This window comes from Pleurodeles waltl, chromosome 8 (genome assembly GCF_031143425.1).
Source record: "Pleurodeles waltl isolate 20211129_DDA chromosome 8, aPleWal1.hap1.20221129, whole genome shotgun sequence".
NCBI lineage: Eukaryota > Metazoa > Chordata > Amphibia > Caudata > Salamandridae > Pleurodeles > Pleurodeles waltl.
Window position 1 is genome coordinate 552,370,353 of NC_090447.1, and position 27,605 is coordinate 552,397,957.

A 27,605-nucleotide genomic window follows, 5' to 3' on the forward strand; every position below is an offset into this window, starting at 1 on the left:
CCACTTCATTTGCGGTTTCCCATGTGGTGGCAAAAAATGGTATGGGAGGAGTGAGGGTTAAAATATGTGCAGCACACATGGCGCTTCTAAAATGTCACCAAACACAAAATACTCAAACTGTTGTCATTGAATTATAAACACTTTGACTAGTTAGTAACACTATTAATATCCCAAGTACACCTATGCTTTAAAATGCTGTATTCACAGCTTAGTTAGTTAGTTAGCTTTATTTCGGTAAAATAAAATACCATCAAAGCACATAGAGAAAAAACATAAATACATCATAATTAAAAACAAATAATAGTAAAACTTCTAGGTGGTAATGGCAAGCAATAAATATAACAGTTCTGCCACATCACAACCCTAATTTAAAATTACAATAGATTATGATAAAAGCTATTTAAGAATACAATAGCAATGCTAAAAAAAAATGGCTAAAAGCCACAACACGTCACGTATTCTCTGGTAGGAACTAATTCTCGTCTCCTCACCGTGATATTGGCTCACAATTTACAATTGCAAACTCATGGCAATAATAATAATAAATGACATACTTATGGCTTCAATGATTTATGTCTGATAGGCCAAATTGCCTCCAAAAACGTTGCCAATGAACATGCCACGTTACCATGAGCATTTGATTTAAAAATCCTAAAAACTGCGAACCCGCTCCCAAAACCCATGGATCTACAGAGTGGTATTAGCCAACGTGCTCTCTGCTTAGAATAGGCAGGGCAGCAAAATAAAACATGGGCTATATGTTCAACGACTCCACATCCCATGGGACATAATTAACTGTCAATGCCAGAATTAGACCATTTGAGAGTAAACGAGCAAATTGGTAATGTTCCCAACCTAAGTCTAATACAAAGTGCACGTGCTAAAGGAGATACAATCAGGTCCATAAAGTGCTCAAATTCATAATGACATTTCAAGGATAAAAAACTATTGGTTAAACTAAACGAGGGAACCTCTGTTAATTTTTTCGTTTGTACGCTCAGCAATATGCATCTTTCACAAGCTGAACAGCATTTTTTGGAAGAGGGGAGGGGCCGACCAGAGATTGCTGAATCCAGGATCAAAAAAGGTTTGTTTTACGTAATTGCACCACCTAACTTTCTTTAGGGCTTGCGTACTCATCAGGGCACTAAGCCCAGCTCTATATGGGCTAAAGATGTCCAAGGACCATATCCTGATATAGTACATCAGTGGCCTTAGGGGAGCAATATACGAAATAGGGAGAAGATTCACATCCAACCAAATGGGCAGAGTGGGGGAACTTGCCAGTATTTTTAATAGCAGTTTCAAGAAAGAGTTTTCAACTTTCTCCAAGTCATTTAAGTTACAATAGCCCCATAACTCTGCACCATATAATACTCCACCCCTTGCTTGGGCTTTATATATTTCTATTGGAGTAGTGATTGCAAAGCTGGGAAATTTGGCAACATATCTCAAAATACATCCAGATGTTTGTTTTAAGCTCATGGCAGACTTTGATAACTGGGCCTGCCATTTATGGGAATCCTCCAATCTTATTCCCAGATAATCGAAATCGGGTATTCTTTCTAAAGCCTCTCCCTCCAAATATATCTTCTTTCTTATTTTTTTGTTTAAGATCACCAAACACCATATATTTAGTTTTGGAGGTATTCATTTCCAGGCAATGGTCTTTGCAAAAGCATGTGAACATTTGAAGCAGATTAATAAGACCTGAGGCAGTTTGAGATGATAAAGTATTGTCTGTAAACAGCAGACAAGGAATCCTTGCTCCCTCTGTCTTGGGTGCATCACTGACACAGTCCATTAGATAAGGTATGCAGGCATTAATAAACAATAGAAAGAGTGTAGGAGCCAGCATACATACCTGCCTCACTCCTCTACGTACTGCGATCTCATCTGTTACTTCCCCTTGTGTCCCCCATCTAATTCTGGCATAACTCCCTGAATGCAGCTCTTTAATTAGATTTAACGAAGGGCCTGGCACTCCAGCTTTATTCAGGACTTCCCAAAGTTTCCTGTGTTGGACCAAATCAAAGGCGGACCTGAGATCTACAAATGCAATAAACAATTTCCTGGCCTCCAGGTACACCACCTTCCATTTGATCGTGAGGAAGCGGAAAGCCTGGTCGACCGTACTGATCTTCTGTCTAAATCCAGCCTGTAAATGGCTCAATATCTGATTATCATCCATCCACACTTTTAGCCTACTCAATACCTGATAACAAAATATTTTTTGTAAGTTATTGAGGAGACTAATAGGTCTATAATTTCCCGGTACCCCCCTCTGACCATTTTTGTAAATCAGTACAATGATTTCTCCCTTCCAAGTTTTAGGGTGAATGCCACTTTCTAGAACGGCATTTGACACCCTATTGACATAGGGACCCCAGAAAGCAAGATCAGATTTAAACAAGTCAGCGGGTATGCTATCCAGCCAAGGGGCTTTGCCTGATTTTTGGGCCCCGATAGCAATCTCAGTTTCCTTGAGGGAGAAGGGGGTGAGGCAAGATATAAGTAGCAACCCCTCAGGAAGTTAATTCTCAGAGACACAAGGAAAGGCAGGCTCACGACTGTACAACGCCGAAAAGTGGACAGTCCAATCTTCAGAGGAGATGTGGCAGGCAGGACTAGAGTTTTCACTATGCCCATTTCTGGCGACCAGGGTCCAAAAACAATGGAAATCTTTGTCCCTGGCCACCAGTAGTAACTGCTGCCACGTTGTTTCTTCCCATTGATGTTTACTTGTTGTTGGAAAATGGGTTATTGGTAAGGGCAGGTAGGTACCTACACTTAGCAATAGGCCACTAACCTCCACTTAGGTCCAGTTAGGTCTCAGTAAATTAAACCCAGCTCAACCCTTGGTAGCTTGGCAACGAGCGACAAGGCTTAACTTAGGAGACAGAGTGTAAAGCATTCAAATATCACAAAACAGTAATTAAATAAAACACAGGAAACGGTTTAAAAATCCAAAACCAATTTATTAAAATAGATTATATTTTTATCTTTAAAATGACATGAAAACAAATAAAATCGGATAAGGGGAACCGGAGATATGAATTTTTAAATAATTATTGTTTTTTAGCGCCAGTCCAATCTGACCTCCTGGAACTCTTCTCCGAATACGCGTCGCGGGAGCCCTCAGTGAAGATTTTTACATTCGGACTTAGACATTTTTTTGAGGTGAAAATCCTTCGACCGGGGTAAACCTGGATCTTGCTCCTACGTCCTTGGAGCCCTCCTCGGATACGCTGTCTGGGAAGTCTGGGTCAACTTTCTACGTTCGGACTTAGGGCCTGATTACAACTTTGGAGGAAGGTACTAATCCATCCCAAATGTGACGGATTTACCACCTACCGTATTACGAGTTCCATAGGATATAATGGACTCATAATACGGTAGGTGGTATATCCGTCACATTTGGGACGGATTAACACCGTCCTCCTAAGTTGTAATCAGGCCCTAAGTCTCTTTTTTGGAGATTTTCTTCACTGGGACGAACCTGCAAATCAGGCCAGGTCGCGGTTGAGGCAAGCCGGCTAGAGTTGCCGCGGCGTGTCGGTCCCTCTATGGAGCTTTTTTCCAGTAGTTTTCTAAACTTCTCCAAACTTCTGGATCTTCTCCCAGATGTTCCTTTAAGGTTCTTTTGGGGTCCACAGCTCACCCCAAGGTTCCAGAAGCTCTGAGATTATCTTTGGGGGTGTGGACTACAACTCCCAGAATGCTCCTGGCGCAAACTCATTTTTGGCCACTGGACAGTGGTCAGCTGGTTGATTTCTTCAGGAGTTGGTGCAGGGGACTCTGGTTAGCAATTTTTCACCTGTAACAAACAGGGAGTCCCTCCTTGATCCAGTTGAAGCCAGGCAAAGTCCTTCTTGTGGTGAAGCCCATGTGTGCAGCTGGTGCAGTCCTTCAGAGTGCAGGGTCCAGGTGCAGGCCAGTAGTCCAGCAGGGCAGTCCTTCTTCTCCATTGGTTCTTCATTGTTGGAATCTGATGGGGATCTGAGGTGTGGGTGCAGGTCTGCCAGTTTTATCCTTGCTCCTGGGTGAAAAACAGGGGGTCCTGATTCTCCAATCAGGTGCAGGGTCCTTCCCCCTGTGATGACCACTTCCTGGGGAGTGTGACAAAAATCAATCCCAGGAGGCAACATTCATCAAAAATCCATCATGGCTGAAAGTGATTTTTTGGAGGTTACATCTGGCTGAGCCCACCCACTGGTGTGGCTAAAAATTGTAAACACACCCCTCTCCTAATCTAATCAAGGGGGCACTTAGTTGTCTGGGGTTGCAGGATGTGGGGGTGTTGCTGGGTTGCTCCAAATGTCCTTCTCTGCCTTTGAAGACCAATTTGCCAGCCCTCCCCCTTCCTGCCTCAAATCTCCTCCCACAGGCACATCTCTTTGTGTGAAGCCTGGCCAGGCTGCCAAAGGCTCGCCAATCAGAGCACAGCAGCAAAAACAATGCAGGGCTGAAGTTGGCAACTTTTCAGGTAAAGTTTAAAACTCTTTACCTAAACAAGTTATATTAAATCCAACAACTGGAAGTTGTGGGATTTATTATAACAATTAATTTGATACCAAACTCTTTTCATCTGTCACGTAAGGGGACTTTTAAAATAAAGTCTCCTCATTCTAGCCTATGAAGGCCATTCACTACAATGAAGGAAAAACGAATTTGGCTGTTTTTACCTCACCAGGGCTTATAAAACTATTTTTATAAGGTCCCTGCTTATAGTTACATGGCACCCAGCCCTAGGGGCACATAGGGCACACCTTAGGGGTGGCATATGTAAAAATAAGGTAGTTTAGGACTTTGGAACTACTTTTAATTCCAAAATCTAATTTGCATATGTCTTTAATTTAAAAGCAGCCAGCAAGGCAGGCCTGCCTTTAAAATGATACTGGGCACCTCAGCAGTGCACCTATGGGTGCACTACTTATGCTGTGATCCCTAAACCTACATGCCCTACCATATACTAGGGGCTTATAGGTAGGTTGACTTAGCCAATTATAATTAGCCTAATTTGCATATCCACTTTACACAGAGCACAGGCCCTGGGACTGGTAAGCAGTACACAGGACACAGCCAAGAGTCAGTAACCACCAGTACCTGTCCAAAATGTGTGGGGGTGACCAGGGCAAAAAGGAGGACTTTCCTACACTGCCCCCCCCAGATGAAAGGTGATGCATACTAACCTACACCCTGGTAGTCCTCAGCAGCTAAGTGGAAAAACCTGGAAAGGCCATCTGCATTGGAATGGGCAGTCCCAGGTCTGTGCTCCACTGTGAAGTCCATCCCCTGTAAGGAAATGGACCACCTTAACAGTTTTGGGATCTCCCCCCTCATTTGCATCAACCATCTGAGAGGTATGTGGTCAGTTTGTACATGGAAGTGAGTGCCAAACAGGTATGGCCTCAACTTCTTCAGGGACCAGACCACAGCAAAGGCCTCCCTCTCAATGGCACTCCATCTTTTCTCTGTGGGGAGTAGTCACCTGCTGATGAAGGCAACTGGTTGATCTTGGCCCTCTTCATTAACTTGTGCTAACACTGCCCCAATCCCTTCCTCTGAAGCATCTGTTTGCACTATAAACTCCTTGCTATAGCCAGGGGCCAGTAACACTGGTGCTGAATACATAGCCTGTTTTAGGGTGTCAAAAGCTTTCTGACACTCTGGGGTCCAAATGACCTTCTTGGGTTGTTTCTTGGAGGTAAGCTCAGTCAGAGGGGCCACTATGGTCCCATAATTCTGAACAAACCTCCTGTAGTACCCAGTCAGGCCAAGAAAGGCCCTGACCTGAGTCTGGAGTTTAGGAGCCTCCCAATCCAGGATAGTCTGGATCTTGGGCTGGAAAGGTTGTACATGGCCTCCACCAACAAGTTGGCCCAGGTACACAACTGAACTTTGCCCTATCTGGCACTTGTTTGCCTTGATAGTCAGGCCTGCTTGAAGCAGGGCCTGAAGCACTTTCTTCAGGTGGACCAGGTTGTCCTCCCAGGTGAAACTGAACACAGCTATATCATCCAGATAAGCTGCACTGAAAGATTCCAACCCAGACAGGACTCTATTCACCAACCGTTGGAAGGTAGCAGGAACATTTTTCAGGCCAAAGGGCATCACCTTGAACTGAAAGCGGCCCTCTGGTGTGGAAAATGCTGACCTCTCCTTAGCTCCTGGACTTAAGGCAATCTTCCAGTATCCTGAGGTCAGATCAAATGTGCTCAGGAATTTGGCAGCCCCCAACCTATCAATGAGCTCATCAGCTCTAGGCATGGGGTGAGCATCAGTCCTAGTGACTGCATTTAGACCTCTGTAGTCCACGCAAAATCTCAATTCTTTCTTCCCACCTTGGTGATTAGGTTTGGGCACCAGTACCACTGGACTGGACCAAGGTCTGTCAGAGGGCTCAATTACCTTGAGCTCCAACATATTAGCCACTTCAGCTTTGATATTGGCCTTGACCTGGTCAGACAGCCTGTCCAGCTTGTTCTTGACAGGTAGCTGTCACCAGTGTCAATGTCATGGACACACCAATTGGTGAGTCCAGGGGTCAGGGAGAACAGACTACCAAACTGCTCCAAAACGTTCCTGCAGTCTCTTTTTGCTGGTCTGTCAACTTGGGAGAGAGTACCACTCCCTCCACTGACTCATCTTGTTCATTTGAGGACAGGAGGTCTGGCAGAGGTTCACTCTCTTACTACTTCCCTTCATCAGTGACCATCAGTATGGTCATGTCTGCCCTGTCCTGGTGGGGTTTCAATCTGTTGACATGCAGGATCCTATGAGGATTCCTGGGGGTGTCAAGGTCCACCAAGTAGGTGACCTCACCCTTTTTCTCCACAATTGGATAGGGCCCAGTCCATTTGGCATGAAGTGCCCTAGGAGCCATGGGCTCCAAAACCCACACCAGCTGTCCTGGGTAATACTTTAGCCTGTAGCCTTCTGGTCATGCCAGAGCTTCATGAGCTCTTGGCTGGCCTCCAGGTTTCTGCTTGCCTTCTTCATGTACTCAGCCATGCGTAACCGCAGGCCCAGCACATAATCCAGCACATTCTCCTTGGACTCTTTGAGAGGCTTCTCCCAAGACTCTCTCACCAAACACAATGGGCCTCTTACAGGGTGCCCAAACAATAACTCAAAGGGGCTGAATCCAAACCCTTCTGTGTCACCTCTCTGTAGGCAAACAGCAGGCATGGGAGAAGAACATCCCATCTCCTCCTGAGTTTGTCAGGCAAACCCATGATTGTGGCCTTCAGGGTCTTATTAAATCTTTCCACCAGAACATTGGTCTGTGGATGATAGGGGTGGTGAACTTATAAGCAACACCACACTCATCCCACATGGCTTTCAGATAGGCAGACACATAATTTGTGCCCTTATCTGAGACTACCTCCTTTGGGAACCCCACTCTGGTGAACACACCAAGTAGGGCCCTAGCCACTGTGGGAGCAGTGACTGTCCAGAGGGGTATTGCCTCAGAGTACCTGGTGGCATGGTCCACAATCACCAAAATGTACCTGTTGCCTGAGGCAGTTGGTGGGTCTAGGGGACCAACAATGTCAATCCCCACCCTCTCAAAGGGAATCCCAACCACTGGCAGTGGTATCAAGGGGGCCTTTGGCTTGCCATCTGCCTTGCCACTGGCTTGGCAGGTAACACAGGAGCTACAAAACCCCTTGACTTTTTCTGACATTTGGGGCCAATAAAAATGGTTGATCAGCCTGTTTCAGGTCTTCGTCTGTCCCAAATGTCCAGCTAAGGGAATATCATGGCTTAAAGTGAGGAGGAATTCTCTATACTTCTGGGGGACCACTACTCTCCTGTTTGCCCCTGGTTTGGGGTCTCTTGCCTCGGTGTAGAGAACTACATCCTCCCAGTAAACCTTGTGGGTCCCACTGGTATCCCCTTGTTCTTGCCTGGCAGCAGTCTACCTTAGGCCCTCAATAGTGGGACACTCTCTTTGTCCCTGGCACAACTCTTCTCTGGTGGCCCACCTGCCCCTTGCAGTTCTGCCAAGTCAGGCAGAGCTTGCAGGGGAAGTGGCCCTCCCTCAGAGGTCAGATCCTCCCCCTCAGGTTTGGATTCCTCCTGATCCTCTGTACTTGTGGGAGCTGGCAAGCCAGACCCAGTGCCCTTTCTCTTCTTCTTAGAGACTTGGCCCATTGTTTCAGGGTCTAAGTGTCCAGCACTTCCCTGTTGTGCTGCCTGTGACCTGGTCACAGCACACACCCATTCAGGGAGGTCCAGCATCTGTGCATGGACCCTTCTCTCCACCTCTGACCATTCAGATGCTTCAAGATCATTTCCCAGCAGACACCCTACTGGGAGGGCAAGAGCTACAGCTGCCTTCTTAGGGCCAGTCACACCTCCCCATTCTAGGCTCGCCATGGGATGGAGTTTGGTTCTGCTATCTACATAAATCACTTGGTGGAAGACACCAGGTAAGACCTGTTCTGGAGAGACCAGCTTCTCTGTGACCATTGTCACACTGGCTCCTGTATCTCTCAGAGCTTCCACCTCAGTCCCATTGACTTTAGGCCTCTGCCTCTCCATGGTGGGAGGTAAGGTGGCCATAGTTGCAATGTCCACCCCACCCACGGATACTAAGGTGACCTCTGTGTACCCTGATCCCAGCCCTGGGCCAACTTCCACCCCCATCCCTACACTAGCAATCCCCTGGGATTGCCCACCAGAGGGGGGATTCTTGGAGCAGAAAGCATCTCCTCTTTTGTGTCCAGGTTGATGACACTCAAATCACTTGCCGGCCTTAGCAAGCTCCTGAAACTTTCCAGCTTTAACAGGATCATAATGCTTCCCCTGATACCCTTTCCCCTTAGAAGTGGAATGGCTCGGGGTTCCCCCACCCTGAGAAGTTTTTGAGGATTCTTGTGAGGACTCCTTGGGCTTTTTGTCATCTTTCCCTTGGTTCTTCCCCTGAGAAGAACCATGTTCTCCCTTTTTCTGATCACCCCCTGGGGGTTTCTGGTTAACCCTTGTTCTTAGCCAGTCATCTGCTGCCTCCCCCAGCTCTCTGGGGTTGGTCAACTCAGAGTCAACTAGATACTGGCAGAGCCTCTCTTGGACACAATTGGTTAGAAGGAGCTCCCTCATAATCAAATTGTACAGCCCCTCAAAGGTACTTACCTTGTTGTCCTGTATCCAGCCCTCTAGTGCTTTAACTGAGATGTCCACAAAGTCTACCCAGGACCGGGTGCTTGTCTTTTGGGTGTCCCTAAACTTGAGCCTATACTGCTCTGGGGTCAGACCAAACTTTTTAGTCAAGCATCTCTTCATACTGTGGTATGAATCTGCCTCCTACCCCCTCAAGGTTAGGAGCCTATCCTTCCCAGAGTTGGGGACCAACTCCCAAAGAAGTGAACCCCAGTACTGAGGCTTGACTCTCCTCATCTGGCTGGCCCTCTCAAAGGCCCCCAGCCACTTGTCTATGTCATTCCCCTCTACATAGGCAGGAACCACCCCCTTGATTATTCTGGGGCAAATCCCCCACCCTTGGACACCTCAGATTCTCTGTCGCTGCCACCATCTCTTTTCTCTTCCCTTGCCCACTTTTTCTCTTACAGGGCCAGCTTCTTGGCTTCCAAAACTATAAATGCGAGCTGGGCCTCCAGCTCTCTTTCCCTGAGGGACAGGTTCTCTCCTCCTGAAGGGATCCCCTTCCCCCAACTAACTTTGGGTATGACCCTAGTAACTGTGTGCAGTGAGGACCTGTCTTCCTCCTCCTCACTTAATCTCAGATGCCCTCCCTCCCCTGAGTGGTTGGAGCTAGCATCCTCCCTTGCTTCTTCCTCCTCTGGACCTTCCTCTGAGTCTACCTCTTGGGCCTCAGCCCATGCTGCCAGGGATTTGATCAGAACATGCTTCCTGAGGTCAGTGGTTGCAGGCAACCCTCTTTCAGTACACAACCCCGTAAGCTGGACTACTGTCATTGTGGGTAGGCTAGCCATATCAAGCTCCATGGTTCCCTAGTTTTGTGTCAACAAAAACTTTTTGCAAAAATTGGAAACAAGAAGTTAGAAAAATCCCAAAAATTCAATAATTGAAATTAATCCAAATTAAAAATTAAAAACAATGTTTGCACTAGGACAATTTAAAGGATTTTTAATTTGTTTTACTCAAAACTGTAATGTGATATTGAACACAAGTACAGGATCCCACCACTGCGCACCAACTATGTTGGAAAATGGGTTATTGGTAAGGGCAGATAGGTACCTACACTTAGCAATAGGCCACTAACCTCCACTTAGGTCCAGTTAGGTCTCAGTAAATTAAACCCAGCTCAACCCTAGGTAGCTTGGCAACGAGCGACAAGGCTTAACTTAGGACAGAGTGTAAAGCATTCAAATATCACAAAACAGCAATTAAATAAAACACAGGAAACAGTTTAAAAATCCAAAACGAATTTATAAAAATAGATTATATTTTTATCTTTAAAATGACACGAAAACTAATAAAATTGGATAAGGGGAACCGGAGATATGAATCTTTAAAGAATTAGGTGGTCATTACAACCCTGGCGGACGGTGTTAAAGTGGCAGTAAGACCGCCAACAGGCCGGCCGTAAAAACTTTGGAATTACGACCGTGGTGGAAACTGCCAACAAAGACAGCCACTTTAACACTCCGACCGCCACGGCGGTACAAACAAACAGCTCGGCGATCACCGCCAACAGACAGGCAGAGGACACTGTACCGCCCACACTATTATGACAGGCCAATCTGCCACCTCTTTCGGGGCGGATTCACCGCGGATAAAAACACGGCGGAAACAGGCATTTCGAAGAAAAAACGCTCACCTCTACACACTCTACGAGGAACGATGACACCATGGAGCCGGAACTCCATATTCTTCCTGCGCTAGTCTTCCTGCTCCTGTACCAGGAGCACCAACGCCGGCGGCGAAGACCACGGTGAGTACTGCACCTACGACATAGGGGAGGCAAAAAACAGGGAAACACACATGCAACACCCCAACCCCCACCCCAACCCTCACCCACTACAACACACACACCAATGCATATCCAAACATTACAGTAACACCCCCCAACCCCCCCGGAAGAATGCAAAGACAAAAGGACACGAGTGTAACCATTGTAATATATAAAAATTCAGTAAGCAAATATATACATATATACACTATTAACAAAATATACACCACGATTAGTAGTCCAGGTGTTGCACCATTCATAGTCCGTTGACCACTGGGCCCAAAATGCATGGGCGAGGCCCACACAAGATACCCGAACATGACGGAGAGAACACTGCTGGGGCATCAGATAGAAATACAACAGGCACCTCAGGGGGAAGGGTGGGGCACCTCAGCCGGATGAGTGCACTACGCCAGATCCACGAGGGGGCTCCATGCCCATTGATGTATCCTGGGAAGTGCAAAGCCACAGTCTCTCAAGTCTCTCCAGTGGGTGGTTTGCCCACTGTACCATCCTGGGGAGTGCAAAGCCACAGTCTCTCAAGTCTCTCCAGTGGGTGGTTTGCCCACTGCTTTAGCCTGGGGAGTGCAAAGCCACAGTCTCTCAAGTCTCTCCAGTGGGTGGTTTGCCCACTGCTTTAGCCTGGGGAGTGCAAAGCCACAGTCTCTCAAGTCTCTACACTGGGTGGTTTGCCCACTGTACCATCCTGGGGAGTACAAAGCCACAGTCTCTCAAGTCTCTACAGTGGGTGGTTTGCCCACTGCTTTATCCTGGGGAGTGCAAAGCCACAGTCTCTCAAGTCTCTCCAGTGGGTGGTTTGCCCACTGTACCATCCTGGGGAGTAAAAAGCCATAGTCTCTCAAGTCTCTACAGTGGGTGGTTTGCCCACTGCTTTATCCTGGGGAGTGCAAAGCCATAGTTTCTCAAGTCTCTACAGTGGGTGGTTTGCCCACTGTACCATCCTGGGGAGTGCAAAGCCACAGTCTCTCAAGTCTCTCCCGTGGGTGGGTTGCCCACTGCTTTATCCTGGGGAGTGCAAAGCCACAGTCTCTCAAGTCTACAGTGGGTGGTATGCCCACTGTACCATCCTTGGGAGTGCAAAGCCACAGTCTCTCAAGTCGATAACAGTCTCCACTGCTTCTGGAGGGGGGCTGGTGCCCAGAGTGCTTCATCCGGTGCAGGACAGAGATAGTGGATGCATGTCTCCACTGGTTCTGGAGGGGGACTGGTGCCCAGAGTGCTTCATCCTGCCAAGGACTGAGGTAGTGGATGCATGTCTCAACTGGTTCTGGAGGGGGACTGGTGCCCAGAGTGCTTCATCCTGTGCAGGACAGACGGAGTGGATGCATGTCTCCACTGGTTCTGGAGGGGGATTGGTGCCCAGAGTGCATCACTCACACCGTGACAGTCCCAGTTGCGTCACTGCCCCTGCCGCTCTTGGGCTACGGTGCTTTAGTTGGCAGTCCTTGCCCTGTTCAGCGGTGCCTGACTTGGCGGTGCTTGCCCTGTTCAGCGGTGCTTGACTTGGCGGTGCTTGCCCTGTTCAGTGGTGGTTGACTTAGCGGTCCTTGCCCTGTTCAGCGGTGCTTGACTTGGCGGTCCTTGCCCTGTTCAGCGGTGCTTGACTTGGCGGGCCTTGCCCTGTTCAGCGGTGCTTCACTTGGCGGACCTTGCCCTGTTCAGCGGTGCCTGACTTGGCGGTCCTTGCCCTGTTCAGCGGTGCTTGACTTGGCGGTCCTTGCCCTGTTCAGCGATGCTTGACTTGGCGGTCCTTGCCCTGTTCAGCGGTGCTTGCCCTGTTCAGCGGTGCTTGACTTGGTGCTCCTTGCCCTGTTCAGCGGTGCCTGACTTGGCGGTACTTGCCCTGTTCAGTGGTGCTTGACTTGGCGGTCCTTGCCCTGCTCAGCTGTGCTTGCCCTGTTCAGCGGTGCTTGACTTGGCGGTCCTTGCCCTGTTCAGCGGTGCCTGACTTGGCGGTGCTTGCCCTGTTCAGCGGTGCTTGACTTGGCGGTCCTTCATTGCCCAGCTGGGCTGGGGCTGGCGGTCCTTCATTGGTCAGCTGGGCTGTGGCTGGCGGGGCCCTCCTGGGCAGCTGGGCTGTGGCTGGCGGGGCCCTCCTGGGCAGCTGGGCTGTGGCTGGCGGGGCCCTCCTGGGCAGCTGGGCTGTGGCTGGCGGGGCCCTCCTGGGTAGCTGGGCTGTGGCTGGCAGGGTCCTCCTGGACAGCGACGATGGGGCTGGCGGTGGCCTTCTGGCCAGCGGGGATGATGGCGGTGGCCTCCTGGCCAGCGGGGATGATGGCGGTCTGCTCCGCCGTGCTGCTCCTCCCAGACTTTGCGGGTTTCTTCTGCCCCTTCCCCATCTTGGGAGGAGTCACAGGTGAGTCCACACTCCCCCCGGGACCCCTGTGAGCGGCTTGGGTGGCAGGAGTCTTTCCTACTCTCCCGCGGGGCACTGGCCAACTTCTGGTGATTCACAGGGGTGGGGGGGGGGTGGGACTGGCTGTTCTCTGGCTCCGTGATACACTGGCTGGCCTGGTGGCCAGTGCACTCCACATACCTGTGACAACAGGCACCACTGGTCCCGGAGATTTTGTGGCTGAGGTGCTAGTACGGGACCTATGAGTTGGAAGGGGGGGGGGTGGTAAATAGGTTAAGGGTGTACAGGAAAAGTTGTTTGGAGACACTGGAACGGGTAGCTGGAGGGGGTTTGGGAGTGGAGGAAGAGGTGGTGGTTGTAGGAGGTGTAACGTTTGTGGCTTTGGGCGCAGGTGCATGCACTGGAGGCTGTTGTGAGGTGGATGTATGTTGGGTGGGTGTGTGCCTGCGTTTGTGTATCTTGGGAGGGGGTGTCACAGACACACTGGGAGAGGACACAGGGGACGTGTGAATGGTAGTGGGGGTGGTGACCGCACATGAGCGGGGTGTGCTGGTGGGTGTGCTGGTGCGGGACGTAGTGACTGTAGTGGTAGTGCATGCAGGTGTGAGTGTAGACGAGACTGGGAGGGAGGAGGGAGAATAGGAGGAGGGGGACACAGTGGAGGCAGTGGATGTTGGTGTGTCTGCAGGTGTGTGATGCTTGTGTGAGTGCCTGTGGGATGTGTGGTGCTTATGTTTGCCTGAGCTTCCCTTGTGTGGTGAGGTGTGTGCAGGCTGGTCTGATGGTGTGCTTGGGATAGGCAGAGGTACAGGGGATTGGGTCAGGGTGGAGGAAGTTGGAGGGGGGAGGCTAGACACAGGGCCAATGGCTGCCATCAGTGCTGAGGACAGAATTTGAAAGGTTTGATGAAGGGCAGCCTGACCAGAATGAATGCCCTCCAGGAATGCATTGGTTTGTTGCAACGCCCTTTCTACACCCTGGATGGCATTCAAAATGGTAGACTGCCCAACAGTGAGGGACCTGAGGAGGTCAATGGCCTCCTCACTGAGGGCAGCAGAGGTGGCAGGGGCAGGGGCTGAGGTGCCTGGGGCGAAGGTGATGCCCACCCTCCTGGGTGAGCGGGCACGGGGCACACGCTGAAGGGCTGCTGGGATGGCGGTGCTGGGAGCTCCCTTCGGAGGACGGGTCCGTGTCACTGGTTTCAGCTCCTGTCAACGCCGTGGTGCTCGCCCTCCGTCCCACTGGTGTATTCAGAGTCCGTAGTGTGGCCCTCCATGGCCATGTGGGAAGCAGCTCCCTCGTGCTCCGGTGCCACTGCTCCTCCGGCTGATGATGCTAATGCACACAAGAACAGGGAGACCAAAAAAAAGGGGGGGGGAACAGGAGAAAGACAGGTTGAGTGCATGGCTTACCGCTACCGTTGGCGGACAAGACAGACACAGCAGCCCCCTGCACTACATCGCGCTGTTGGGCTCTACAGTGCAATTCCAGGGAAACAGCCTACAAGGCTATGGACGACATCTGCACACATAGATGACACAGGTGCATGAATACGTGTAGTTGCCACACTCCAGAGGTGCGCTGGGGTGCCACATGGCCTGCATTACGGAGGGGCCTAGCCTATGGAACTCGCCCTGGCCTAGGGAAACCCAGAGCCCACCTCCCCCACCCAGACCCCTCCACTGCGCGCAAAGTCAGCAGAATGAGAGTGTACTGTGTCTGCTGTGATGCCCTCAAGCGCCCATCCAACTCCGGGTAGGCCACCGCCAGGATCTGGAACATCAGGGGGGTCATGGTTCGACGGGCACCCCTCCCACGTTGGAGGCCATCCCCAGCTGAGCCTCCGCCGTCTTCTTGTTCCAGCGGCGAATGTCCTCCCATCTCTTCCGGCAGTGGGTGGTCCGTCTGTGGTGGACCCCCAGGGTCCGGACGTCCTTGGCGATGGCACGCCAAATATCCTTTTTCTGGTGGGCGCTGACCTACATGAAATGTACAGGGGAAGAAGAGAAGTCATTACCAACTGCGCCGACAAAGTGAGTGGCCCCCATCCCTACCCTTGCCATGTGGCACATGCACCCACCGTCTTTCATGCACTCAGTACTCTGCCCCCTTCCTTCTTACAACCAGCCCTCTCCACACAGGCATAGCCCATACAACATGCCCCCTGTGTACTTACCTGTTGGTCTGGAGGACCATAGAGTAGCGTGTACTGGGGGAGGACCCCGTCGACGAGCTTCTCCAACTCCTCCGATGTGAAGGCAGTGGCCCTTTCCCCAGACGCGCGATCTATTGTCTCTTCCAGACCAAGGTCACAGCAGCACTTGCAGTGTAGGTCCTCTCCTGTCGAAGATCAGGTATCGAGTGATTGAACAGCTAGAAAATGGCGGCCACGTCCGCGGCGGTGTGTACCATGACCGTCGGCGTACATCGTCATTGGCGCCTGGGACCCATAGGGTCCAATGTTAACCAATGCAGCATTGCGCCGCGGTCTTCAACCGCCTACCGCGACGGTGTACAACGCCAGCGCAGTTTCCTCATATCCCATTGTCCCACTTTACAGGTCAGGCAGCCGCCATTTCAGGGGCCCACATGGCCTAATTACCAACTGCATCACACATACCTAGGCCTACTCTCAACACACATCAGGCCAGATTTTGTGTATGAATCGTGTTCTGTGTAGACTGTGGGTACATACCTCTGACTTGTTTGACTCTCTGGTCGCTGTTGTCCTTCATAGGCACCGTCCGCTGGGACATGTGAGGAGATGGCGGAATCCTCCGGTGTACCGACCGCTGGTGGACCTGTCGACAATGGAGGAAAGAAATCTGATAATCACCTACAGGTTTGACCGTGCCACAATCCAGGAACTGTGTACCCAGTTGGAGCCAGACCTGATGTCAGCAATCTGCCATCCCACAGGAATCCCCCCCTCAAGTGCAGGCGCTACCAGTGCTCCATTTCCTTGCAAGTGGGTCTTTTCAAACAACTGTGGCCATGGCATCAGGGATGTCCCAGCCTATGTTTTCCAACGTATTGTCCAGAGTGTTGTCTGCCCTGCTGAAACACATGCAGAGCTACATCGTTTTCCTTCAGGTGGAGGACTTGCCTACAGTGAAAGGTGACTTCTATGCCCTTGGACATATCCCCAACATCATAGGTGCCATTGATGGGACCCATGTGGCTTTGGCCCCCCCCCCACAGGAGTGAACAGGTGTACAGGAACCGGAAGAGTTATCATTCCATGAATGTACAGATGGTATGTTTGGCCGACTAGTACATCTCCCATGTGAATGCCATGTTCCCTGGCTCAGTGCATGACACCTACATAATGCGGAATAGCAGCATCCCTTATGTGATGGGTCAACTCCAGAGGCACTGTGTGTGGCTATTAGGTGACTCTGGTTACCCCAACCTGTCATGGCTACTGACCCCAGTGAGGAATCCCAGGACCAGGGCTGAGGAACGCTACAATGAGGCCCATGGGCGTACTAGGAGGGTGATCGAGCGGACCTTCGGCCTCCTGAAGGCCAGGTTCCGGTGCCTCCATATGACAGGTGGATCCCTATTCTACTCACCAAAGAAGGTGTGCCAGATCATCGTGGCCTGCTGTATGCTTCACAACTTGGCTTTGCGACGACAGGTGCCTTTTCTGCAGGAGGATGGTCCAGATGGTGGTGGTGTGGCAGCTGTGAAGCCTGTGGACAGTGATGAGGAGGAAGCAGAGGAAGAAGACATTGACAACAGGGACTCAGTCATCCAGCAATATTTCCAGTGAAACACAGGTGAGGATACATTCCTGCCTACTGCAAGTAGTTTTACACTTCTACCTCTATCCTGTCTGTCGATTTCACCCAGTGTATGGTCACTGAGTTGTCACTTTCCCTTACGGTTTCACAGGTGTGGTCCCAACGTGTCTCATCTGCTTAGATTCCTCAGGGAGTAGAGCTGTGTGACATAGGTATGCTAACATTACTATTTCCTGAAAATGTTGTCACTGTAATTGCTAATACACTATTTCAAAATCACAGACAGACTCCAGATCTTTTGGTGCTTTAGGTGTGTTTATTTACATACAAAATATTGGAGGGGGGAGTTAAATGGTGAGGGGTGATGGCGGAGGAGTGTCCATGGCAGAGTCCAGTCTATTTGTCTCATAGGTGCATTGCCCATATGGGCATAGGAAGTGGAGCTGGGGCAGTTTCAATATGGACAGAGTGACAAAGTGGGACAGTGGGTTGACAATCAGGGTGGTCTCATTTCTTGGCGGGGTCTTGGCATCGTGCTCTGTCTTGTTCCTGGATCTCAGGGACCGTTTGCGGGGTGGTTCTCCGTCTGCAGGGGGTGGGGTGCTGGTGTGGTGCCTCCTGTCCAATAGCGCCGGCGGAGGTGGTGGGCAGTTCATCGTCCATGCTAGTGTCAGGGGCCCCTTGTAGTGCCACAGTGTCCCTCCTGGTGTTGAGTAGTTCCTTCAGCACCCCTACAATGGTGCCCAGGGCGGAGCTGATGGTTCTGAGTTCCTCCCTGAACCCCAAATACTGTTCCTCCTGCATGCGCTGGGTCTCCTGAAACTTGGCCAGGACCGTTGACATCGTCTCCTGGGAGTGGTGGTATGCTCCCATGATGAAGGAGAGGGCCTCGTGGAGAGTGGGTTCCCTTGGCCTGTCCGCCCCCTGTCGCACAGCAGCCCTCCCAGTTCCCCTGTGTTCCTGGGCCTCCATCCCCTGGACCGTGTGCCCACTACCACTGCCCCCAGGTCCCTGTTGTTGTTGGGGTGGTGGGTTATCCTGGGTTCCCTGTAGTGGTGGACACACAGCTGATTGATGTGTCCTGGGGACGGAGGTATGGGCCCGCTGGGTGGGTGCTGTGCTGGTGTTACCAGAGGGGGGAAGGTCTGTGGTGGCCGGTGCCTGTGTGAGGGGAACCGACTGTCCTGAGGCCCACAATGGTCCGGGCTGGTCATCTAGATCCAGTTGGACAGAGCTGCTGTCATCACTGTGGGCCTCTTCTGTGGGTGGGGTGGAGATGTCTGGACCCTCATATCTGGTGACGTTGGGTACTGGTCCTGCAGGGGTGGAAAAGCATGATTATTGCATCTGTGTGTGTCATGGTGTGCAATGGGTGGGTGACCGTGTACCCCAGTGCTGGCATTCCTGTGTGGGGGCTTGTGTGATAATGGTTTGGGGGGTGTATGGGTATGTGCAGTGGGCATGCTTTAGTGATGGGTGTCCATGCGTTGGTGTTGCATGCAGGGCTTGGTGTTGGGATGTGTGGTTTGTGATATTGGTACATTTGTGAGGAGTTGGAGTGATAGGGGTGGGGGCGAGGGTGGGGGTATGTGATAGCATGCAAGTAGGGTGGGGGATATGGTAGTTAAAGGTTTGACTTACCGGAGTCCATTCCTCCACTGACTCCTGCGAGGCCCTCAGGATGCAGAATCGCCAAGACCTGCTCCTCCCATGTTGTTAGTTGTGGGAGAGGAGGTGGGGGTCCCCCCGCCAGACCGCTCAACCGCCTGGTGGTGTCTTGAGACCACGGAACGCACCTTCCCCCGTAGGTCGTTCCAACTCTTCCTGATGTCGTCCCGATTTCTTGGGTGTTGTCCCACTGCGTTGACCCTGTCGACTATTCCTCGCCATAGCTCAATCTTCCTTGCAATTGAGGTGTGCTGCACATGTGCTCCAAATAGCTGTGGCTCTACCTGGACGATTTCCTCCACCATGACCCTGAGCTCCTCCTCCGAGAACCTGAGGTGTCTTTGCCGTGCCATGGGGTGGTGTAGGTGATGTGTGGGGTGGAGTGTGTGGTGATAAGTGTGGTGATATGTAGTGGTGTGTGGTGTTTTGTGCGTGGAAGTTGTGTGGGTGATGGTGTTGTGTGCCTGTGGCTGCTAGTTTTTGGATGGTGGTGTCCCTCTCTGGCCTTCTCTCTGTAATAGTGGTCGTAGGGGTTTGTGGGTGATGTGGGTGTGTGTTTTATATTGCAATGGGTGTGTGGGAGTGATGTGTGTATGTGTATCAGGTGTGTGTATTTCGAATTGTCCAATGTGGCGGTGTTTTGTCGAAGTGTGTGTATTTTGAGCGCGGCGGTGTGTACCGCCAATGGAATACCGCGGTTGAAAGACCGCCGCGTGGATTCGTGTGTCATGATAGTGTGGGCGTATTTCTGTTGGCGTGACGATGGAGGTTTTGTTTTCACCAGTTTCTCTCTGACCTTTGGTGTGGCGGACTTGTGTGGGTGTCTGAATTTTGTCAGATTTCGAGAAGTGGGTCATAATAGCTGTGGCGGGATTCCGCGGCATCAGCGGTGTGTTGGCGGTCTTCTGCACGGCAGTAAGCGGCTTTTACCGCCAATGTTGTAATGACCCCCTTATTGTTTTCTAGCGCCTAGAAACAAAAAGCGCCAATCTAGTCATCTGGTCGCACCTCGACCAGAGCAAAGTCAAAGTTTAAGGCCGACCGCGATGGAGCCCGGCTCAACTACAGCCTGCGGGAGGCCTCAGTCAAAAGTTTACCTTCACACTTATTCGTTTTTCTGAAGATTCTCCTCAGCGGGATGAACCTGCCAGTCCAATCCGACCTCCTGGAACTCTTCTCTGGAAACGCGTTGGGGGAGCCCTCAGTGGAGATTTTTACCTTTGGACGTAGTCGTTTTTTCAAGGTGAAAATCCTTTGACCGGGGTAAACCTGGATCTTGATCGGACGTCCTTGGAGCCCTCCTCGGATACGCTGGCTGGGAGGTCCCGGTCAACTTTCTATGTTCGGACTTGGGGCCATATGTACGAACACTTTTTCCCATAGACACAGAATGGGTAAAAACCTTTGCTACATTTGGCCCTTAGTCTCTTTTTTGGAGATTTTCTTCACCGGGACGAACCTCCAAATCAGACTGAGTTGAGGCAAGCAGGCTAGCGTTGCAGCGGCGGGTCGGTCCGTCTATGGAGCTTTTTTCCAAAAGTTCTCCAAACTTCTCCAAACTTCTGGATCTTCTCCCAGATGCTCCTTTGAGGTTATTTTGGGGTGCACAGCTCACCCCAAGGTTCCAGAAGCTCTGAGATGATCCTTGGGGGTGTGGACTACAACTCCCAGAATGCACCTGGTGCAAACTCCTTTTTGGCCACTGGACAGTGGTCAGCTGGTTCATTTCTTCAGGAGTTGGTGCAGGGGACTCTGGGTAGCAATTTTTCACCTGTAGCAAACAGGGAGTCCCTCCTTGAACCAGTTGAAGCAAGGAAAAGTCCTTCTTGTGGTGAAGCCCAAGTGTGCAGCTGGTGCAGTCCTTCAGAGTGCAGGGTCCAGGTATAGGCCAGGGGTCCAGCAGGGCAGTCCTTCTTCTCCTTTGATTCTTTATTGTTGGAATCTGATGGGGATCGGAGGTGTGGGTGCAAGTCTGCAAGTTTTATCCTTGCTCCTGGGTGAAAAACAAGGGGGTCCAGATTCAGGTGCAGGGTCCTTCGCCCTGTGATGACCACTTCCTGGGAAGTGTGGCAAAAATCAATACCAGGAGGCAACATTCCTCAAAAATCCATCATGGCTGAAAGTGATTTTTGGAGGTTACATCTAGCTGAGCCCACCCACTGGTGTGGCTAAAAATCATAAACACACCCCTCTCCTGCCCTCTCCTAATCTAATCAAGGGGGCACCAGTTGTCTGGGGTTGCAGGATGTGGGGGTGTTGCTGGGTTGCTCCAAATGTCCTTCTCTGCCTTTGAAGACCGGTTTGGCAGCCCTCCCCCTTTCTGCCTCACCATCTGCTGAGGGGAGATCTGCTCCCACAGGCAAATCTCTTTGTGTGAAGCCAGGCCACTTCACACCTCATCAAGGCAGGCTGGCCAATCAGAGCACAGCAGCAAAAACAATGCAGGGCTGAAGTTGGCAACTTTTCAGGTAAAGTTTAAAACTCTTTACCTGAACAAGTTATATTAAATCCAACAACTGGAAGTTGTGGGATTTATTATAACAATTAATTTGATACCAAACTCTTTTCATCTGTCACTTAAGGGGACTTTTAAAATTAAAATAGAGTCTCCTCATTCTAGCCTATGAAGGCCATTCACTACAATGAGGGAAAAACGAATTTGGCAGTTTTTACCTCACCAGGGCTTATAAAACTATTTTTATAAGGTCCCTGCATATAGTTACATGGCACCCAGTCCTAGGGGCACATATGGCACACCTTAGGGGTGACTTATATGTAGAAATAAGGCAGTTTAAGACTTTGGAACTACTTTTAATTCCAAAGCAGAATTTGCATATAACTTTAATTTAAAAGCAGCCAGCAAGGCAGGCCTGCCTTTAAAATGACACTGGGCACCTCAGCAGTGCACCTATGGGTGCACTACCTATGCTGTGGTCCCTAAACCTACATGCCCTACCATATACTAAGGACTTATAGGTAGGTTGACTTAGCCAATTATAATTATCCTAATTTGCATATCCACTTTACACAGAGCACTGGCCCTAGGACTGGTAAGCAGTACCCACGGCACAGCCAAGAATCAGTAACCACCAGTACCTGTCCAAAAAGTGTGGGGATGACCAGGGCAAAAAGGAGGACTTTCCTACACTTGTCTTGATTGCAGATGTGTATTCTCGCCTAGCATGGATTATCTCAATTCTAGCTTTCGATTTTATTGCTCTTAAAAGATTGCTCTTGGCGTCTTTACAAATCTTACCAAACCACCTGAGGTGCAATTTTTTTCCCCAAACATGTATTTCCACCACTAGATCTAATAAATAACTCTCTTATAGCAAGAAATAGGTCCCATGCAGGTCCAATACCTCATTCGGAGAGCATGGGGAAGACTAATAGGCAGTTGGTAAGTGAGAACTAGTTTGCACAATGTTTCCCATAATCTAGTTGAGTTTCTAAATGAATCCCATTTTAAGGTCCGCTTATTAGAAGATACCTCTAGGGAAATAGGGACTTCATGATGTGGTTTTGCACCTTTTTTTAAGAAAAGTTGTGTGGCGTATGTTACCAAGAGAGGGGCATGATCACCATTATATTGATCAACCCCTTTAAGATCTTTAACAGTATGCCATAATCTCACATCAATGAGTGCAAGATCGAGAATGCTACTATAGGACCCTCTAAAACACAGAGATTTTGCAGGGGCATCAGATGGAAAATGGCCATTCCCTGGTCGAAGGCCTTGAGTTAACGTAAGATCAATAATGTGCAAGGCCCTGATGTTGGATTTTGGCTGCTTTCTCTGTGATGTGTATGGTGGAATGTGCCATATCATATCCTCTATCTGAGTAATTTCATAAAAGGCAAAGTTAGGCTCCAGTGATACATTAAAATCGCCAGCTATAATAATAAAATGGGTCAAGCAATGGTCTAGCAAAAAAGCATTCAGAATCTGAATTGTTTTAGACGTTTGGTTTGGGTGATCTGGTCTGTTATATACATTGATACAGAGTAATGGTAAATCTTGCTTTGTCTGGATAGACAGGGCTAGTATATCAGGTGACTCCACGTGGAGTTCTTTAACTTTACCCACCTCCGATATTCTTATGCAAGTGATAAGCCCTCCTGCTGCTTTACCCGCAGTGGACCGCCTGGCTTCCTTACAAAAGGAATTAAACCCCTATCTATATATATTTGTGGTAGCCCAAGTTTCTTGGAACAAACATATACTGAATTTGTCTATGTACAATCCCAAATCAACATCATCTTTTTTTATTTCTGATTCCTCCCACATTCCATGTTATAAAGTTTGAAGTTAATGTCTTATGGGCCCTAGAGTTCTCATGAGGGATCACAAGAGGGCTCGCTCCAACCTGACTCTGTATGAGTTGTGATTTAGATATAATATCTTTAGATGGCAACACCAAACTCTTCTGAAGGGAAGGATCAAAGATCCGATCTCTAGCTACATTTATGATGGTTTTAGAAATGGATGAATTTCTGTCCTTAGAGATTGTCCAAGATGTCAGTCAATCAATATCTGATATTGCACCTGATGAATCTGGCACACATAGGCTAGGCCACTGCTCTGCAGAATCATGTTTCCTAGTTTGAGACTCGTCTAATGAAGGACCTCCCATAATCTCGTGACTTTGGTTTTGGGTCTTGGCTAGTAAGCCAGATCCCACTTTGTAGGGCCTAGTGCTTATAAATGGAGACATTGTATTCTGCATAGGGATATTCTCAGGTCGAGTGCTTTGAAGACAGATACTTGACCCATTTTCCATGGATACCAATCCATTTACCAAGCTTGAACTGGCTAAAGTTAACTTAATAAAGTCTCATTGACCTATCTTTTCAGTAAAGAGTTTGGCTAAAATTATGTCTGAGTAGATAATGGAACCACATTGTCTGGTATGTCTTAGCCAATATACAACCTTGTTTATCAGAGATAAATTATCTTCATGCGAGTTTGGAGATAAAGGAGGTACCTTACACATATAAAGTTAATCATTCTCACTACGGCACGTACAAAATGTTTGAATAACCGTAGAGTCCCACTTCATTTTTGCATGCAGTCCTCGCCTAGATAAAGCTCTAGGATGGTCCTTAGAACACAATGGCCCATTGTGCTTGGCTGGAGATTCTCTTGTGTTGTATAGTGGCAGAGCACAAGCACTAGGGCCAACTGCGTTCACAATGGGTCCTAGTTGCGAAGGGGAAGGGATATTGGTAATCAAAGGTCCTTTTTTTTGTGCAAATACTTTGGCCCCCGTCAAACTATTTGAATGCAAGATATTTAATACTTCTGATAATGCTTGCTTCAATTCCCTAACCTCTTCTTGCAAACCCAGTATAAGAGAAGCCAGCTCCACCTGAGAAGAAACCATAGGGGGTAGATGGTCTGGAGATCGAGATTTTAAAAACGGGCCGCCATGATCACTTGTTTGTACTTGTGAATCCAATGGAAGGAAACGATTGGAGCATGGGATGTGAAGAACAGTCACAATATCTGGCGTAAAATCGTCTGAATTTAAGTGTGGCGTGCTCCGTCCCATAGACTTTGTATTTAAACCATCAGGCTGAGATATAAGGACGGATGAAAGGTCTTCATTTGGGGGGCATTTCCTCTAGACGGGAGACTTGCAGACAAAAAGGGAACAAGAGAAACAGATTTTAACCTTTTCCGTGGGATATTCTCTTTTTATTTTTTTTTAATATGGATTCAACTTCTTCGATCAGATTGTCGATGTCATTCGATACACAATTAGAGAGGGCCTGTGATGATTGGTGAAGCCTCAGGAGTTTAGGTTGTGCTAAGCTTCCTTTCGCCTTATGCTTCCCCATTGTAAACACTGGAACTTTTACACAGATTTAAGTGCCAGGAAGAGGCCTCCCTGCGTTCTTACCTTAAAGCCAATGGGGGTGGTCCAGCCCAGCCTCACACGTTCTCAGACGGTCGCGGACGGGCTTCGCCCGGGCACTGCCCACGTGAGTCCTGCACTGCGGGACAGTGTGACGTGCTATAAGTGCTAGTTCTTGGGCTCCGTCCCCTCCTCACTGCACGGGTCTCCTGGGACAGGGAGTCCCCTGCTGCTGCTGCTGCTGCTGCTGCTGCTACAGCTTTAACAGGATAATTAACCCTAATTTCTGTTTTACCAATCCATCAGTTCCTACGACATTTGTCCTAGTGCAATATCTAGTTCTTGTTAGCAGGGGATACAGCACAACAGTCACTCTCTTCTTCGTTGCAGTTAAAGTTTTATTATTATACCATTGCACATCTGCAAATATACGTGCCAGAGTACGCTTAGCTTTTATTTTGTAAATAAGATAGTCATACATCCAATGGGTGCTTGTTCCTAAGCACAGCGTATCACCACAGTTTTTCCTCTCCGCAGATACCCTGATCCAAGATGGCCACAAGTTTAGTAAGTATGTATGACCTCATGCACAGCATACCTCCTTGTTTGCTCATGCCTCCTGTGTCATTTACACACGCCTGGAACACTCCGCTCCTGACATCATGCTGTGTGTCAGCATGTCTCTATGCCAAATGTCACTGAAGCTCACCTGGAACACAAGACACTTCGCATGCTGTACCTCCAACCACCACTTCAGTTTTCCTAGTAATTCTTTCTCTCATTCAGTGCATCCTCAGCATCACCGTTCCAACAATAAATGTTCCTGCTTTGTACTTTACAGAACATATAGGGGGTCATTCCGACCCTGGCGGTAAAAACCGCCAGGGCCGTGACCGACGGAAAGCACCGCCAACAGGCTGGCGGTGCTTTCCTGCCCATTCTGACGCGGTCAGAAAAGGGGATCCGGCGGGAAACCGCTGGATTACCCCTGGCTGGGCTGAATCTCCATGGCGGCGCTGCTTGCAGCGCCGCCATGGAGATTCTGACCCCCTTCCCGCAATCCTGTTTCTGGCGGTTTTTACCGCCAGGAACAGGATGGCGGGAACGGGTGTCGTGGGGCACCTGGGGGCCCCTGCACTGCCCATGCCACTGGCATGGGCAGTGCAGAGGACCCCTAACAGGGCCACAGCATGATTTTCACTGTCTGCTTTGCAGACAGTGAAAATCGCGACGGGTGCAACTGCACCCGTCGCACCCCTGCAACACCGCCGGCTCCATTCGGAGCCGGCTCCTGTGTTGCAGGGCCTTTCCCGCTGGGCCGGCGGGCGCTCCCTTGGTGGGCACCCGCCGGCCCAGCGGGATAGTCGAAATGGCCCCGCGGTCTTCTGACCGTGGAGCGGTCTTTTGACGGGGGAAGTTTGTGGAATGACCCCCATAATGTCCTGCTCCTTAATGTCCACCTTGACAGAGGTTTGCTTATTGTCCCCAATCAAAGCCACACGCAAAATGCTCTTCACTGTGCACACAAAGTTCCTACAGGGTTAAGATTGTTGCCAATCTGTGGTGAAGATACATACCTAAAGAAGAGTGTGTAATGTCTTTGGGCCATATGTACGAACACATTTTTCCATAGACACAGAATGGGCAAAACTGCTTGCTACATCTGGCCCTTTATTCTCAACTCTGCAGCAGCAGGAAAACAGTACCTTCCATCTAAATCCCTGTACTCTAACTGCCCTCCACAGAACCTTCTACGAATCCCCATTCCATTCATACCTCATAGGCCAGTGACCTCATATATTCTGCTGCATGCAAGCAGAAACATCACATGCACAGCTGCAGTGTATAGGTGGATGTATCACAGATCTGTGGAAACCTAAACTTAGATGGTGGAAAAACAACATAAACATTCTTACTCTGGCAGCACTGTTACAAGTAACTACCATGAAGGCAGTATGCCACTATTGAGCATGATGGACTTAGTTAAGTTACGCAAAACACTAGATTAACAACAATAGACAGATGCCGAAAAGGAGGTTTTGAGGGCCCTGTATAACTGCGATAAGCTGCACTCCTCCCAATGATTAAAACAGATGTATTCATCCGTGACACATAATGCATTAGTTGGAACACTACAGAAGGTCTGGATTGTTGGGAGAGAGACATCACTGGCACGCCCATCTTAGAGCCATTGATCAGGCTGAGCATGGGTAAGAAGATTATTAGGTGAATTAACTAAGCTATGAGAGGGAATAGAGGAAGCACTCTCCACTTCTTGCAAGACACCTGGACGAGAGACCTGGGGACTGACCTAACAGACGTTGACTGACAGAACATAATGGGACACCAAAAAATAGTATTGGGCAATTCCACAATCAAATTAATTCAAATTAATATATTGCACTGCACATAACTGATGCCTACCCTTACCCCACCCAAGCCGCATAGGATGTATCTGTTGAACCCTAGCAAATGCTGCAGTTGTGATTCTGGGCTTGCAGATATCAACATATATTCAGAAGATACATGGGTATTTCCGAGTACTGGTGCGAATAATTTGCACTGTAGATCAGCTGACAGACACTTGTCCAAAGGTATATCTACTAGGTTTACAGAAATGCATGAAAAGTAAAAAAAAATAAAAAAAAAATTAAGATCTTAATATCTAGCATTGCTTTCTAGTTGCAGGAGTAGAAACCTGCTCCGCCGGCAGAGTTTGTGGAATTCAGGCACTTCGCGCTACATAGAATAGCACGGAGTTCCAGAAATCCACAATCCAGCAAGGAGTGGAGTTCGTTCACACAAGATTGGGTTTTGTGTCTCTCTCCCGTGAGCGCCACATTACTCCCGGGTCGTTAGCGAGCACGCGCAATACTTTGCATTCGACAATGCTGTTTCCGGCCACAGATGTGAGACTCCCCAATTCCCTCACACTGCTTCTGGCCATGACAGCAGCCAAAACAGTCCTGCTCTCCAGTGCAAATGCACCTGGAGTACATTTTCTACTCCAGGTA